Below are 13,090 nucleotides of genomic sequence, written 5' to 3'. Positions count from 1 at the left end.
TTTTTTTTTTTGCGGTACATGGGCCTCTCACTGTTGTGGCCTCTCCCGTTGCAGAGCACAGGCTCCGGACGCGCAGGCTCAGCGGCCATGGCTCACGGGCCCAGCTGCTCCGTGGCATGTGGGATCCTCCCAGACCGGGGCACGAACCCGTGTCCCCTGCATCGGCAGGCGGACTTTCAACCACTGCGCCACCAGGGAAGCCCCCAGATTTTTAAAAATAGTTTTTCTTAGTGTCTGTCTATAGGTTTATTGATTTTAATGATCTTTTCAAATAACCTGCTTTTGGTATCATTGATTTTTCTCTATTTTTCTGTTCTCAATTTCATTGATTTCTGCTCTAATCTTCCTTGTTTCTTACTTATTCACTTTGAATTTAATTTGCTCTTCTTTTTTCTGGCTTCTTAAGATGGAACATAGATTAATAATTTGCAACTTTTTTGTTTTCTAGTTTAATGTTTAAATTTCCATTTAGGCACCACTTTGGCTGTGTCCCACAAATTTTGATATGTTATTTTTCCATTTTTATTCAATTCAAAATATTTTCTAGTTTCCCTTGTGACTTCCTCTTTGACCCATGGGTAATTTAGAAGTGTGTTGTTTAACCTGCAAATATTTGGGAGATTTTCCAGATATCATTCTAATTTAATTCAGTTGTGGTCAGAGAACATACTTTTTATGATTTCAGTTATTTAAAATTTGTTGAGGCTTGTTTTATGGTCCAGACTATTATCTATCTTGATGAACGCTCCATGTGCCCTTGGAAAGAATGTTGTTCTTCTGTTGTTGGGTGGAATGTTCTATAAATGTCAATTAGGTCAAATCTGTTGATAGAGTGTTCAGATCTTTTTACCTTTGCTGATTTTCTGTTTACTTGTTTCATCAATTACTGAGACAGGAGTATTGAAGCCTCCAGCTATAACTGTGGATTTATCTATTTTGACTTTCAGTTCTATAAGTTTTGCAATATGTATTTTGGAGCTGTGTTCAGTGCATGAACATTTAGGACTATGATGTCTTCTTCATGAATTTTTGTTTGTTTTTGAGATTTTTTTAAAACTTTTTTTAAACTTTTTTTTATTGGAGTATAATTGCTTTACAATGTTGTGTTAGTTTCTGCTGTACAATGAAGTGAATCAGCTATATATGTGTACATATATCCCCTCCCGCTTGGACTTGCCTCCCATCCCTCCATCCTGCCCATCTAGGTTATCCCAGAGCACCAAGCTGAGCTCCCTGTGCTATTCCACAGGTTCCCCCTAGCTATCTATTTTACACATGGTAGTGTATTTGTGTCAAACCTAATTTCCCAATTCATCCCACCCTCCACTTCTGCCCCTGTGTCCATACATCTGTTCTCTACATCTGCATCTCTATTCTTGCCCTGGAAATAGGTTCATCTGTACTATTTTTCTAGATTCCACATATATGCATCAATATACGATATTTGTTTTTCTCTTTCTGACTTACTTCACTCTGTATGACAGACTCTAGGTCCATCCACATCTCTACAAATTACCCAATTTTGTTACTTTTTATGGCTGCATAATATTCCATTATGTATATGTACATCTTCTTTATCCATTCATCTGTTGATAGACATTTAGGTTGTTTCCATGACCTGGCTATTGTAAATAGTGCTGCAATGAACATTGGGGTACACGTGTCTTTTTTTTTTTTTTTTTTTTTTGTGCGGTACGCGGGCCTCTCACTGTTGTGGCCTCTCCCGTTGAGGAGCACAGGCCCCGGACGCGCAGGATCAGCGGCCATGGCTCACGGGCCTAGCTGCTCCACAGCATGTGGGATCTTCGCAGACTGGGGCACAAACCCATGTCCCCTGCATTGGCAGGCAGACTCTCAGCCACTGCGCCACCAGGGAAGCCCCTACGTGTGTCTTTTTGAATTATGGTTTTCTCAGGGTATATGCCCAGTAGTGGGATTGCTGGGTCATATGGTAGTCCTATTTTTAGTTTTTTAAGGAACCTCCATACTGTTCTCCACAGTGGCTGTATCAGTTTTACATTCCCACCAACAGTGTGAGAGGGTTTCCTTTTCTCTGGGATGCTTGGTACGATTTCAATTTTCTTAAATTTTCCGAGGCTTGATTTGTGACCCAAGATGTGATCTATCTTGGAGAATGTTCTGTGTGCACTTGAGAAGAAAGTGTATTCGGCTGCTTTCGGATGGAATGTCCTATAAATATCAATTAAATCTATCTGGTCTATTGTGTCATTTAAAGCTTGTGTTTTCTTATTTATTTTCTGCCTGGATGATCTGTCCATTGGTGTAAATGGGGTGTTAAATCCCCCACTATTACTGTGTTACTGTCTATTTCCCCTTTTATGGATGTTACCATTTGCCTTATGTACTGAGATGCTCCTATGTTGGGTGCATAAATATTTATAATTATGATACCTTCTTCTTGGGTTGATCCCTTGGTCATTATGTAGTGTCCTTCCTTATCTCTTGTAACAGTCTTTAAAGTCTACTTTATCTAATATGAGTATTGCTACTGCAGCTTTCTTTTGATTTCCATTTGCATGGAATATCTTTTTCCATCCGCTTACTTTCAGTCTGTATGTGTCCCTAGGTCTGAAGTGGGTCTCTTGTAGACAGCATATATACGGGTCTTGTTTTTGTATCCATTCAGCCAGCTTGTGTCTTTCGTTTGGAGCATTTAATCCATTTACATTCAAGGTAATTATTATTATTATTATTTTTTTTTTTTTGCGGTACGCGGGCCTCTCACTGTTGTGGCCTCTCCCGTTGCGGAGCACAGACTCCGGACGCGCAGGCTCAGCGGCCATGGCTCACGGGCCTAGCTGCTCCGTGGCATGTGGGATCTTCCCGGACTGGGGCACGAACCCGTGTCCTCTGCATCGGCAGGCGGACTCTCAACCACTGCGCCACCAGGGAAGCCCTCAAGGTAATTATTGATATGCATATTCCTATTACCATTTTCTTAACTGTTTTGGGTTTGTTTTTGTGGGTCTTTTTCTTCTCTTGTGTTTTCCACCTAGAGAAGTTCCTCTAGCATTTATTGTAAGGCTGGTTTGGTGGTGCTGAATTCTCTTAGCTTTTGCTTGTCTGTAAAGCTTTTGATTTCTCCGGTGAATCTGAATGAGATCCTTGATGGGTAGAGTAATCTTGGTTGTAAGTTTTTCCCTTTCATCACTTTAAATATATCCTGCCACTCCATTCTGCCTGCAGAGTTTCTGCTGAAAAATCAGCTGATAACCTTACGGGGATCCCCTTGCATGTTATTTGTTGCTTTTCCCTTGCTGCTTTTGATATTTTTTTCTTTGGATTTAATTTTTGTTAATTTGATTAATATGTGTCTTGGTGTGTTTCTCCTAGGGTTTATCCTATATGGGACTCTCACTTCCTGGGCTTGGGTGGCTATTTCCTTTCCCACGTTAGGGGAGTTTTCAACTATAATCTCTTCAGATATTTTTTCAGACCCTTTCTCTTTCTCTTCTTCTGGGACCCCTATAATTCGAATGTTTGTGCATTTAATATTGTCCCAGAGGTCTCTGAGACTGTCCTCAATTCTTTTCATTCTTTTTTCTTTATTCTGCTCTTCAGCAGTTATTTCCACCATTCTATCTTTGAGGTCATTATTTGTTCTTCTGCCTCAGTTATTCTGCTATTGATTCCTTCTAGAGTATTTTTCATTTCAGTTATTGTGTTGTTCATCACTGTTTGTTCTTTAGTTCTTCTAGGTCTTTGTTAAACATTTCTTGTATTTTCTCGATCCATGCCTCCATTCTATTTCTGAGATTTGGGATCATCTTTACTATCATTACTCAGAATTCTTTTTCAGGTAGGTTGCCTATTTCCTCTTCATTTATTTGGTCTTGTAGGTTTTTACCTTGCTCCTTCATCTGTAACATATTCTTTAGTCGTCTCATTTTTATTGATGGGTGGGGCTGTATTCTTGTCTTACTGGTTGTTTGGCCTGAGGTGTCCAGGACTGGAGTTTGCAGGCAGTTAGGTAGAACCGGGTCTTGGTGCCAAGATGAGGACCTCCGGGAAACCTCACTCCAGTTAATATTCCCTGGGGTCTGAGGTTCTCTGTTAGTCCAGCAGTCTGGACTCGGCGCTCCCACCACAGGAGCTCAAGCCTGACCCCAGCTTGGGAGCCAAGATCCTGCAAGCCGTGAGGCACAGCAGAAAAATAAAATAAAATAAAATAAAAGGTAGAACAATAACAAAAAATAAAAAAATTTTTTAAATTAGAAAAATAGGGACTTCCCTGGTGGTGCAGTGGTTAAGAATCCACCTGCCAATGCAGGGGACACAGGTTCACTACCGGTCTGGGAAGATCCCATGTGCTGTGGAGCAGCTAAGCCCGTGCACCACAACTACTGAGCCTGCGCTCTAGAGCCTGCAAGCCACAACTACTGAACCTGCATACCACAACACTGAAGCCCACGTGCTGCAACTACTGAAGCCTGCGTGCCTATAGCCCATGCTCCACAACAAGAGAATCCACCGCAAGGAGAAGCCCGTGCACCGCAATGAAGAGTAGCCCCCGATTGCTGCAATTAGAGAAAGCCCACACGCAGCAATGAAGACCCAACGAAGCCAATAAATAAATAAATAAATAAAAAATTTAAAAAGGCTTTAAAAAAAAGTAAACTGCTGATCCTTACTTTTATCTCCTCTCCTGTTTAGAGGTCCCAACCTTATTTCACTTAGCTATTTATTTTGCTATTAATTTCATACTTTTATTATTTTTTAATCAAAGTTATTCATGCACATAGTCTAAAGATTCAAATAGTTGGGAAACAACATCCCTTCTCCCACCCATCTGCCCATTTCTCCAGTCCAACATAGCCCATTTTTTAAAACTATTTATTTATTTATTTATTGAATTATAATTGACATATAATATTATATCAGTTTCAGGCATACAACATAGTGATTTGATATTTTTATACATTATGAAATGATCACCATGATAAGTCTAATTATCATCTGTCACTATACAGAGTTAGTACATTATAGCTCATTTTGCTTAGATGGATATTCATCATTAACCTATTACAACTGCACAAACATTACTCACTGAATAAGCTCTCATTTTCCCTTGACCTAATAATTGCCTTTTTGTATATTATTTCTATGTTCTTACCATTAATTCAACCCCCAAATATCTTCCAGTATGTATTTCTTCTCAATTTGTTCAAATACATCAAGTAGTCTATCACATCTTCTGAATGAAATTCCCTCTCGAAGCCTCTGATCAGCTCCAATGGGAAGTGGCTGCCCTCCAGTCCTGCCGAACAGCTCTGGTGTTTGGGGTCTCCCTTCACTGTCCTCCTAGGAATTTTCCTCCTCCCTTGTGTTTGACCTCCTGTTTCATACATATCAAGCCTTCTTTTTTGTTTACCTCCTAGTTGTGGTGGAGCACATCCTGTAAAAGTTTCCAGAGCAAAGGTGCACGAGAAGTAAATGCTTTGAGACTTTGTATGTCTGGAAATGTATTTATCCTATTCATACACTGATTAGTAGTTTGGTTTGGTACTGAATCTTAGATTCAGGAAAAAAAATTTCCTAAGAAATTTGAAGGCATTGCTCCACTGTGTTCTTGCTTTCAATGGATGGCATTCTTGCTCTTGATTCTTTGTATAAAACCTTTATTAGGGGACTTCCCTGGTGGTCCAGTGGTTGAGACTCTGTGCTTCCACTGCAGGGGGCGCAGGTTTGATCCCTGCTCGGGAAACTAGGATCCCTCATGCCACGTGGTGCAACCAAACCAAACAAAACAAAACCTGTTTTATCTTCCTTTAGGAGTTGTTAGGATCTTCTCTTTTTCCTCACTGGTGAAATTTCAAAATGATATAACTCTGGAACGGGCATATTTTTGTTTAATGTGCTGGGCCCTGTCATTCTAGAAACTCATCTGTCAGTCCTGGGAAATTTCTTAAATTATTTCTTTGGTTATATCCTTCCAGCTGTTTTCCTTCTTTATATAACTCCCAGAATCAGGTACTGGATCTCTTGGACTGATTCTCTAAATTTTTTAATCCTTTTCTCCCCTCATTTTTCATATTGTTTTCCTTTTGCTCTACTTTCTGGGCGATTTCACCAAGATTATCTTTCCAATCTCTATGTTTTTCACTTCTATCATATATTTTTTTTTCATTTTCAAGAGTTCTGTTTTGTTTTCTGAATATTATTTTTTATAGTATTCTGTTATTGTTTCATGAATGTAATTTCTTTTCTTAACTCTCTTCAAGAAATTAATAATAGATATTTTGGCAAGTTTTCTTCCTCCTTTTTAGTCTCTGTTTCCTATGAGGTATTTTCTTATTTTGATCTCTATATTTCCAGTTGGAGATTTTTCTTAAACTTCTGATGATCCTTGGCTGTCTGCCTATATTTAAGAATGGTGGGACTTCCTTGGTGGTGCAGAGGTTAAGAATCCGCCTGCCAATGCAGGGGACACAGGTTTGATCCCTGGTCTGGGAAGATCCCACATGATGCAGAGCAACTAAGCCTGGGTGCACTAGGAGCCTGTGCACCTAGAGCCCGTGTTCTGCAACAAGAGAAGCCACTGCCTGCAGCAACTAGAGAAAGCCCATGTGCAGCAATGAAGACACAATGCAGCCAAAAATAAATAAATTTATTTTTAAATGGTGCACTAAAAAGCTGATTAGAAGATCTGTTCACTTTGCATGGGGCTTTTCAACTTTAACATGATAATCTTAGTTTGGGTTCTCCCAAAAGAGAACCGAAAGCCATGTATTCGAGTGGAAGTACTTGGTGGAAACATAGTAGGGGAGTAGGAAAGTGAGACAGGGAAGAGAAAACAGCTGTAAAACTAACTATGATTGAGGCTGAATGCTATGGAGTAACTTTGGGAAAATGGTGTAAAACACACACCTCAATTATTGCATACAAGGGCGAGAGAGATGGAGCATTTATACATCAAATTCCGACAGTCATTGGTTGAGAGCTGCTCCTGTGGAGGAAGGTATTAATTCCCTAGAACCTCTGGCCTCTGCCTTGTACCTGGGCAAGGTCGCCTTACCTGGCTTTGGAGAGAGACTCCAGGCAAAAAGGCTTAGATTTTGGCAGCTGGAAGTCAGCAGGAGTACACTGAAGTGGGATTGCCCACAGGATACGAGTGGGGGCAGTGATGTCTGCTGTAGTGACCTAGCTGGGCTGTTACTTGGGAACTTCCATCTGTATTTTTAGGTCTTTACTTTTGTCCTTGTCATATTTCCTGGACAATCTCTTGTCTGCAGGGTTACAGTCTGGTCGTCAGGGTCTGTGAGCCAAGTGGGGGGAAAGGCGGGGAATCTCAACTTTCACTGGGAAACTCTTAATTTTCACTTAATCCTCCTATTTCAGGATGACACCCTTGCTCTCTGATGTCCTCCAGTCTAGAGTCTCTCTAATTAGTACTGTTGACCTAAAGTAAATAGACTGCCAGATATTTCTCCAGCAAAGATAGGCTTATTAGGGATCCGCAGAGAGTTGCAGTTCGGGATCTGCAGTCTGGTGAGGCACGTGCAAGTCCCTACACAGCAAGGGAGGGAAGTTGGGAGGGCTATAGCAAACAAAGAATCCATGGCTTTTCACTGGCGGAGTCCTTGCCAGGAAAGGAGTCTTTCTTCTTCCTATTGGTCTCTGCTGTTGTCGCAGGGTGTGAGAGCTCCCCGTGCTGGTCTCCTGACTGTATTTAATTGAGGTTTCTATTTATTGATACTACTTTTTTTACATTTCTCCCTTTTGATCAAGATCATTCTCTGAAAGCATTGCAGATCCAGAGACAGGTGTTCTAGTTTCAACGGCTTTTTGTCCCTCAGTATCAGGAAGGATCTTTCTTGGGTGTAGTGTCTTATGTCAGAGAGAAAATGCACAGATTGAAAACCTATCAAGGTCACATTTGAGCAACAAGGAGGGGCACGAGGGAGAACTCTCATGTGCCTTTTACCTAAAGTCCACATGTTATCAAGATCATAGACACTGGATACCATCTGAAGTTTTTTTTAAATATAAATTTTATTTATTTATTTATTTATTTTTGGCTACATTGGGTCTTCATTGCTGCTCACGGGCTTTCTCTAGTTGCGGTGAGCAGGAGCTACTCTTCATTGAGGTGCGCGGGCTTCTCATTGTGGTGGCTTCTCTTGTTGCAGAGCATGGGCTCCAGGCACGCAGGCTTCAGTAGTTGTGTCACGTGGGCTCAATAGCTGTGGCTGGCGGGCTCTAGAGTGCAGGCTCAGCAGTTGTGGAGCATGGACCCAGTTGCTCCACAGCATGTGGGATCTTTCCAGACCAGGGTTCGAATCCGTGTCCCCTGCATTGGCAGGCGGATTCTTAACCACCACGCCACCAGGGAAGTCCTGAAGTTTTTTTTTTTTTAATATTTACTTATTTATTTATTTGGCCATGCCGGGCCTTAGCTGCGACACATGGGATCTTTTAGTTGCGGCATGTGGGACCTTTAGATGCAGCATGTGAACTTTTAGTTGTGGCATGTTGAATCTAGTTCCCTGACCAGGGATCGAACCCGGGCCCTCTGCATTGGGAGCATGGAGTCTTAGCCACTGGACCACCAGGGAAGTCCCCATCTGAAGTATTACGTCATCAAAAAGGTTTGGGGAAAATTTTTCAACAGGCCTGGTCTGGATATCTTGGGAAAGCTGTCTCATCAGATGTCATCTGCTTCAATTCTGGGAATCTTTATCAGGTCACCAAATGATGTGCAGATACAGTCAGGGTTCAGTACTTTCTTTAGGTGTGTCAGGTAAATCCAAGAGTCTGTTCCTTGGAGTTTGGCAGCACAATGGTTGGTAGAAGTACCCAGTAAAAGCCTTTCCGGAGAGGCTGAAGAGAGTCCTTCTGGAGGTTTCTTTTCCAAGAGATGATGTCTCCAGGTTGCAAGGTGTGATGCTTAAGGTCTTTCTCTCCTGAGTATGCACTGTGGAAAGACTGCTCTACCAAAGCACGGTTATTTTTTTTTTTTTGCTTTATAACAAATTTAATCAGTTATACATATACATATGTTTCCATATCCCCTCCCTTTTGCGTCTCCCTCCCACCCTCCCTATCTCACCCCTCCAGGCGGTCACAAAGCACCGAGCTGATCTCCCTGTGCTATGCGGCTGCTTCCCACTAGCTATCTACCTTACTTTTGGTAGTGTATATATGTTCATGCCACTCTCTCACTTTGTCACAGCTTACCCTTCCCCCTCCCCATATCCTCAAGTCCATTCTCTAGTAGGTCTGTGTCTTTATTCCTGTCTTACCCCTAGGTTCTTCATGACATTTTTTTTTCTTAAATTCCATATATATGTGTCAGCATACAGTATTTGTCTTTCTCTTTCTGACTTACTTCACTCTGTATGACAGACTCTAGGTCTATCCACCTCATTACAAATAGCTCAATTTCATTTCTTTTTATGGCTGAGTAATATTCCATTGTATATATGTGCCACATCTTCTTTATCCATTCATCCGATGATGGACACTTAGGTTGTTTCCATCTCCGGGCTATTGTAAATAGGGCTGCTATGAACATTTTGGTACATGTCTCTTTTTGAATTATGGTTTTCTCAGGGTATATGCCCAGTAGTGGGATTGCTGGGTCATATGGTAGTTCTATTTGTAGTTTTTTAAGGAACCTCCATACCGTTCTCCATAGCGGCTGTACCAATTCACATTCCCACCAGCAGTGCAAGAGTGTTCCCTTTTTTCCACACCCTCTCCAGCATTTATTGTTTCTAGATTTTTTGATGATGGCCATTCTGACTGGTGTGAGATGATATCTCATTGTAGTTTTGATTTGCATTTCTCTAATGAGTAAAGATGTTGAGCATCCTTTCATGTGTTTGTTGGCAGTCTGTATATCTTCTGTGGAGAAATGTCTATTTAGGTCTTCTGCCCATTTTTGGATTGGGTTGTTTGTTTGTTTGTTATTGAGCTGCATGAGCTGCTTATAAATTTTGGAGATTAATCCTTTGTCAGTTGCTTCATTTGCAAATATTTTCTCCCATTCTGAGGGTGGTCTTTTGGTCTTGTTTATGGTTTCCTTTGCTGTGCAAAAGCTTTTAAGTTTCATTAGGTCCCATGTGTTTATTTTTGTCTTTATTTCCATTTCTCTAGGAGGTGGGTCCAAAAGGATCTTGCTGTGATTTATGTCATAGAGTGTTCTGCCTATGTTTTCCTCTAAGAGTTTGATAGTGTCTGGCCTTACATTTAGGTCTTTAATCCATTTTGAGCTTATTTTTGTGTATGGTGTTAGGGAGTGATCGAATCTCATACTTTTACATGTCCCTATCCAGTTTTCCCAGGACCACTTATTGAAGAGACTGTCCTTTCTCCACTGTACATTCCTGCCTCCTTTATCAAAGATAAGGTGACCATATGTCCGTGGGTTTAACTCTGGGCTTTCTATCCTGTTCCATTGATCTATCTTTCTGTTTTTGTGCCAGTACCATACTGTCTTGATTACTGTAGCTTTGTAGTATAGTCTGAAGTCAGGGAGCCTGATTCCTCCAGCTCCATTTTTCGTTCTCAAGATCAAAGCACGGTTATTTTTAATAGAAGAAATTAGGCCTTTGCAATATTGGAGTGTCTCTCCTTTTATCAGTTGTGAGTCAAAAGAAGCAGAAGCCAAGTGCATTGGGCATCCTGTGACTACCTCAAAGGGTGAGTGCTTATGAGTTCCAAAAGGGGTGGATCTGAGACTTAGAAGGACCCATGGCAATGCTTTTGGAGGGTCTCTCCAAGGTAATTGAAGGACCTCTACAAATTTTTCCAGTTAAGTCTTAATGATGCCATTAGTGCATTCGACTAAACCAGAGGATTGAGAGTAGTAAGCACAGTGAAAGCATTGTAAAACTGGCCAAACAGTACAGACTTGTTGAGGTATCTGGCCAATATAGTGGGTTCCTTGATCACTAATGAAGTTTGAGAGGAGTTTCCTCAGGTAGGGATAATCTTTTCCAAATGGATTTTAGTCACAATAGAGGCAGTAGCTCATCTGCAAGGGAAGGCTTTGGTCCAGAGTGAAAACATACAGACCATGACGAAAACATATATCCATGAGATGGAGGAAGTTGTTTGAAATCCATTTGCCAGATCTTGAATGGTCCATTAGGCAGTTTAAGTGTAGGAGAAGTATGAATAGGCTTCCATGGGTTATACTTCTGACAAGTGGGACAAGTGAAGTGGGCACTTTTTGTGGCCTTGTTAATGCTTCCTCACCAATATTGATTCGTGAATGCTATCATTTTGTCAGTAGCCCAATGGGTTAATCCATGTACAGTGGTGAGGAGTGGGAATTTTAGAGTCAAAGCAACAACTGTTGAATTCCTAATCTTTTTTTTCCTTTTCTGAGGCCAATTGGTTGGGCTTCTCTAGCCAGTTTTTCTAAGTTATCATTTGGGAGAAATATCCCTTTGGACTGTGACAGAAGTTTGGCTGCTGGTAGTCCCTTTAAGGGCAGCATTTCTTGTGGAAGTATCAGCAAGGTGGTTTCCCTTAACTTCCAGAGAGTCAAGTTCAGAATGCCCCAGAATTTTACCAGTAGTTAAAGTGGCAGGTAAAAGTATTGCACCTAATAATTTCTGCACATAGGGGCCATTTTAAATTTTATTTCCACTGGAAGTAAGGAAGCCACAGTGCTTCCACAGCATTCCAAAATCATGAACTACTCTGAAAACATATCTACTATTAGTATAAATATTGGCAGTTTTGTCCTTGGCTGAAGTACAAGCCCATGTAAAAACAGAAACTTCAGCCTGTTGGCCATAGGTAAAGATGCTGCCTGAGCATCAAAAGGAGTTGTAGTAGCATACCCAGAACAATATGTACTGCTATCACCTTTTAAATAAGAACCATCAGTAAACCATAAGAAATCAGAATTACCCAGAGGAAGTTCCTCAAGATCACCAAGAGGAATCACAAGGTGGTCCATCAGCATTAAGCAGTTGTGAGGGATTTCATTGGTGAAAAGGGGAGAAGAGTAGCAGGGTTAAGATTACTAGAACATAAATGAGTTACATGAGACCATTTAACAAAAGGACTTCATAGGAGGCGAGGCATCTGGCTGAGAAATGTTCAGTGTAATGAGAATTCAGGGGCGCTTCTACTGCATGAGGTATAAATGGCTAAAGGGGATCCACAACAATTTTCTCAGTGGCTTCAACCTAAAGGGCAGTGACCATAATGGCTCTAAGGCAAGGGACATGATGGGTCAATGGTGGTCCCCGTGTTTTGGGGTGAATATCCCAAGGACATTCCCTTAGTTTTCATATACAAAAAGGAAAAAGGGAATCTGATAATTGGGATGCCTAACGGTGTGTGGGTTCATTACACTCTCCTTTAAAGCCTTAAATCTAAGTCCTCCAGTTCTTTCCATAAAATTGGGTTGGGGTTGTTACTATTGAGTAAAACATACTGAGGTTTGGCCATAAGAGAGAAATTTGGAATCCAATTTTGGCAATAACCAATTATCCAGAGAAAACCTCACAGTTGGCACTTAGTTTTGGGTTTTGGGAAACTTAGGATACCATGAAGTCTAACTGGATCTAGGTGTAGCCCTTGTTCTGATAGCAGATGCCCGGATATCAAATCCAGGTTTTGGCAAACTGCATTTTCTCTTTGGCAACCTCATGTCCCTTTAAGGCTGAAAGCTTTAGCAAGCTGGATGTTGTCTCCCTGGGAGGAGCCTTGAGAAAGAGAGCGAAGAAGCAAACCATTTATGTATTGCAACAAAGTCAAACCTCTAGGGAACTTTCTGTCATCTAGATAAGCCTTCAGGATTTGTGATAAATAAGGACTCAGTGAAACCCTGAGGCATTACTGTCCAGGTGAATTGTTTTTCTTCACAAGTGAAGGCAAAAAGACATTGGCTAGTTCATCAGGAATGCATTGCATGAACCAATTATAGTAAAGAATTTACTTCCAGTGGGAATGGATGTTAGTGAGATATGAGCGTTAGAAAGCAAAACTTCCTTGAGTGGTTCTGAGAACTGTGGGCACTGAAGCAGAATAGAAGAGGAAGAACATGGCAGATGCTTCAAGGTGGCCACAGCTGATGTTTATGAACACATGTAAGGCCTCTTGTGGG

Source organism: Mesoplodon densirostris, chromosome 10, assembly GCF_025265405.1.
Source record: "Mesoplodon densirostris isolate mMesDen1 chromosome 10, mMesDen1 primary haplotype, whole genome shotgun sequence".
Classification (NCBI taxonomy): domain Eukaryota; kingdom Metazoa; phylum Chordata; class Mammalia; order Artiodactyla; family Ziphiidae; genus Mesoplodon; species Mesoplodon densirostris.
The sequence above is the reverse complement of the archived record's forward strand: the minus strand, read 5'-3'. Positions refer to the sequence as shown.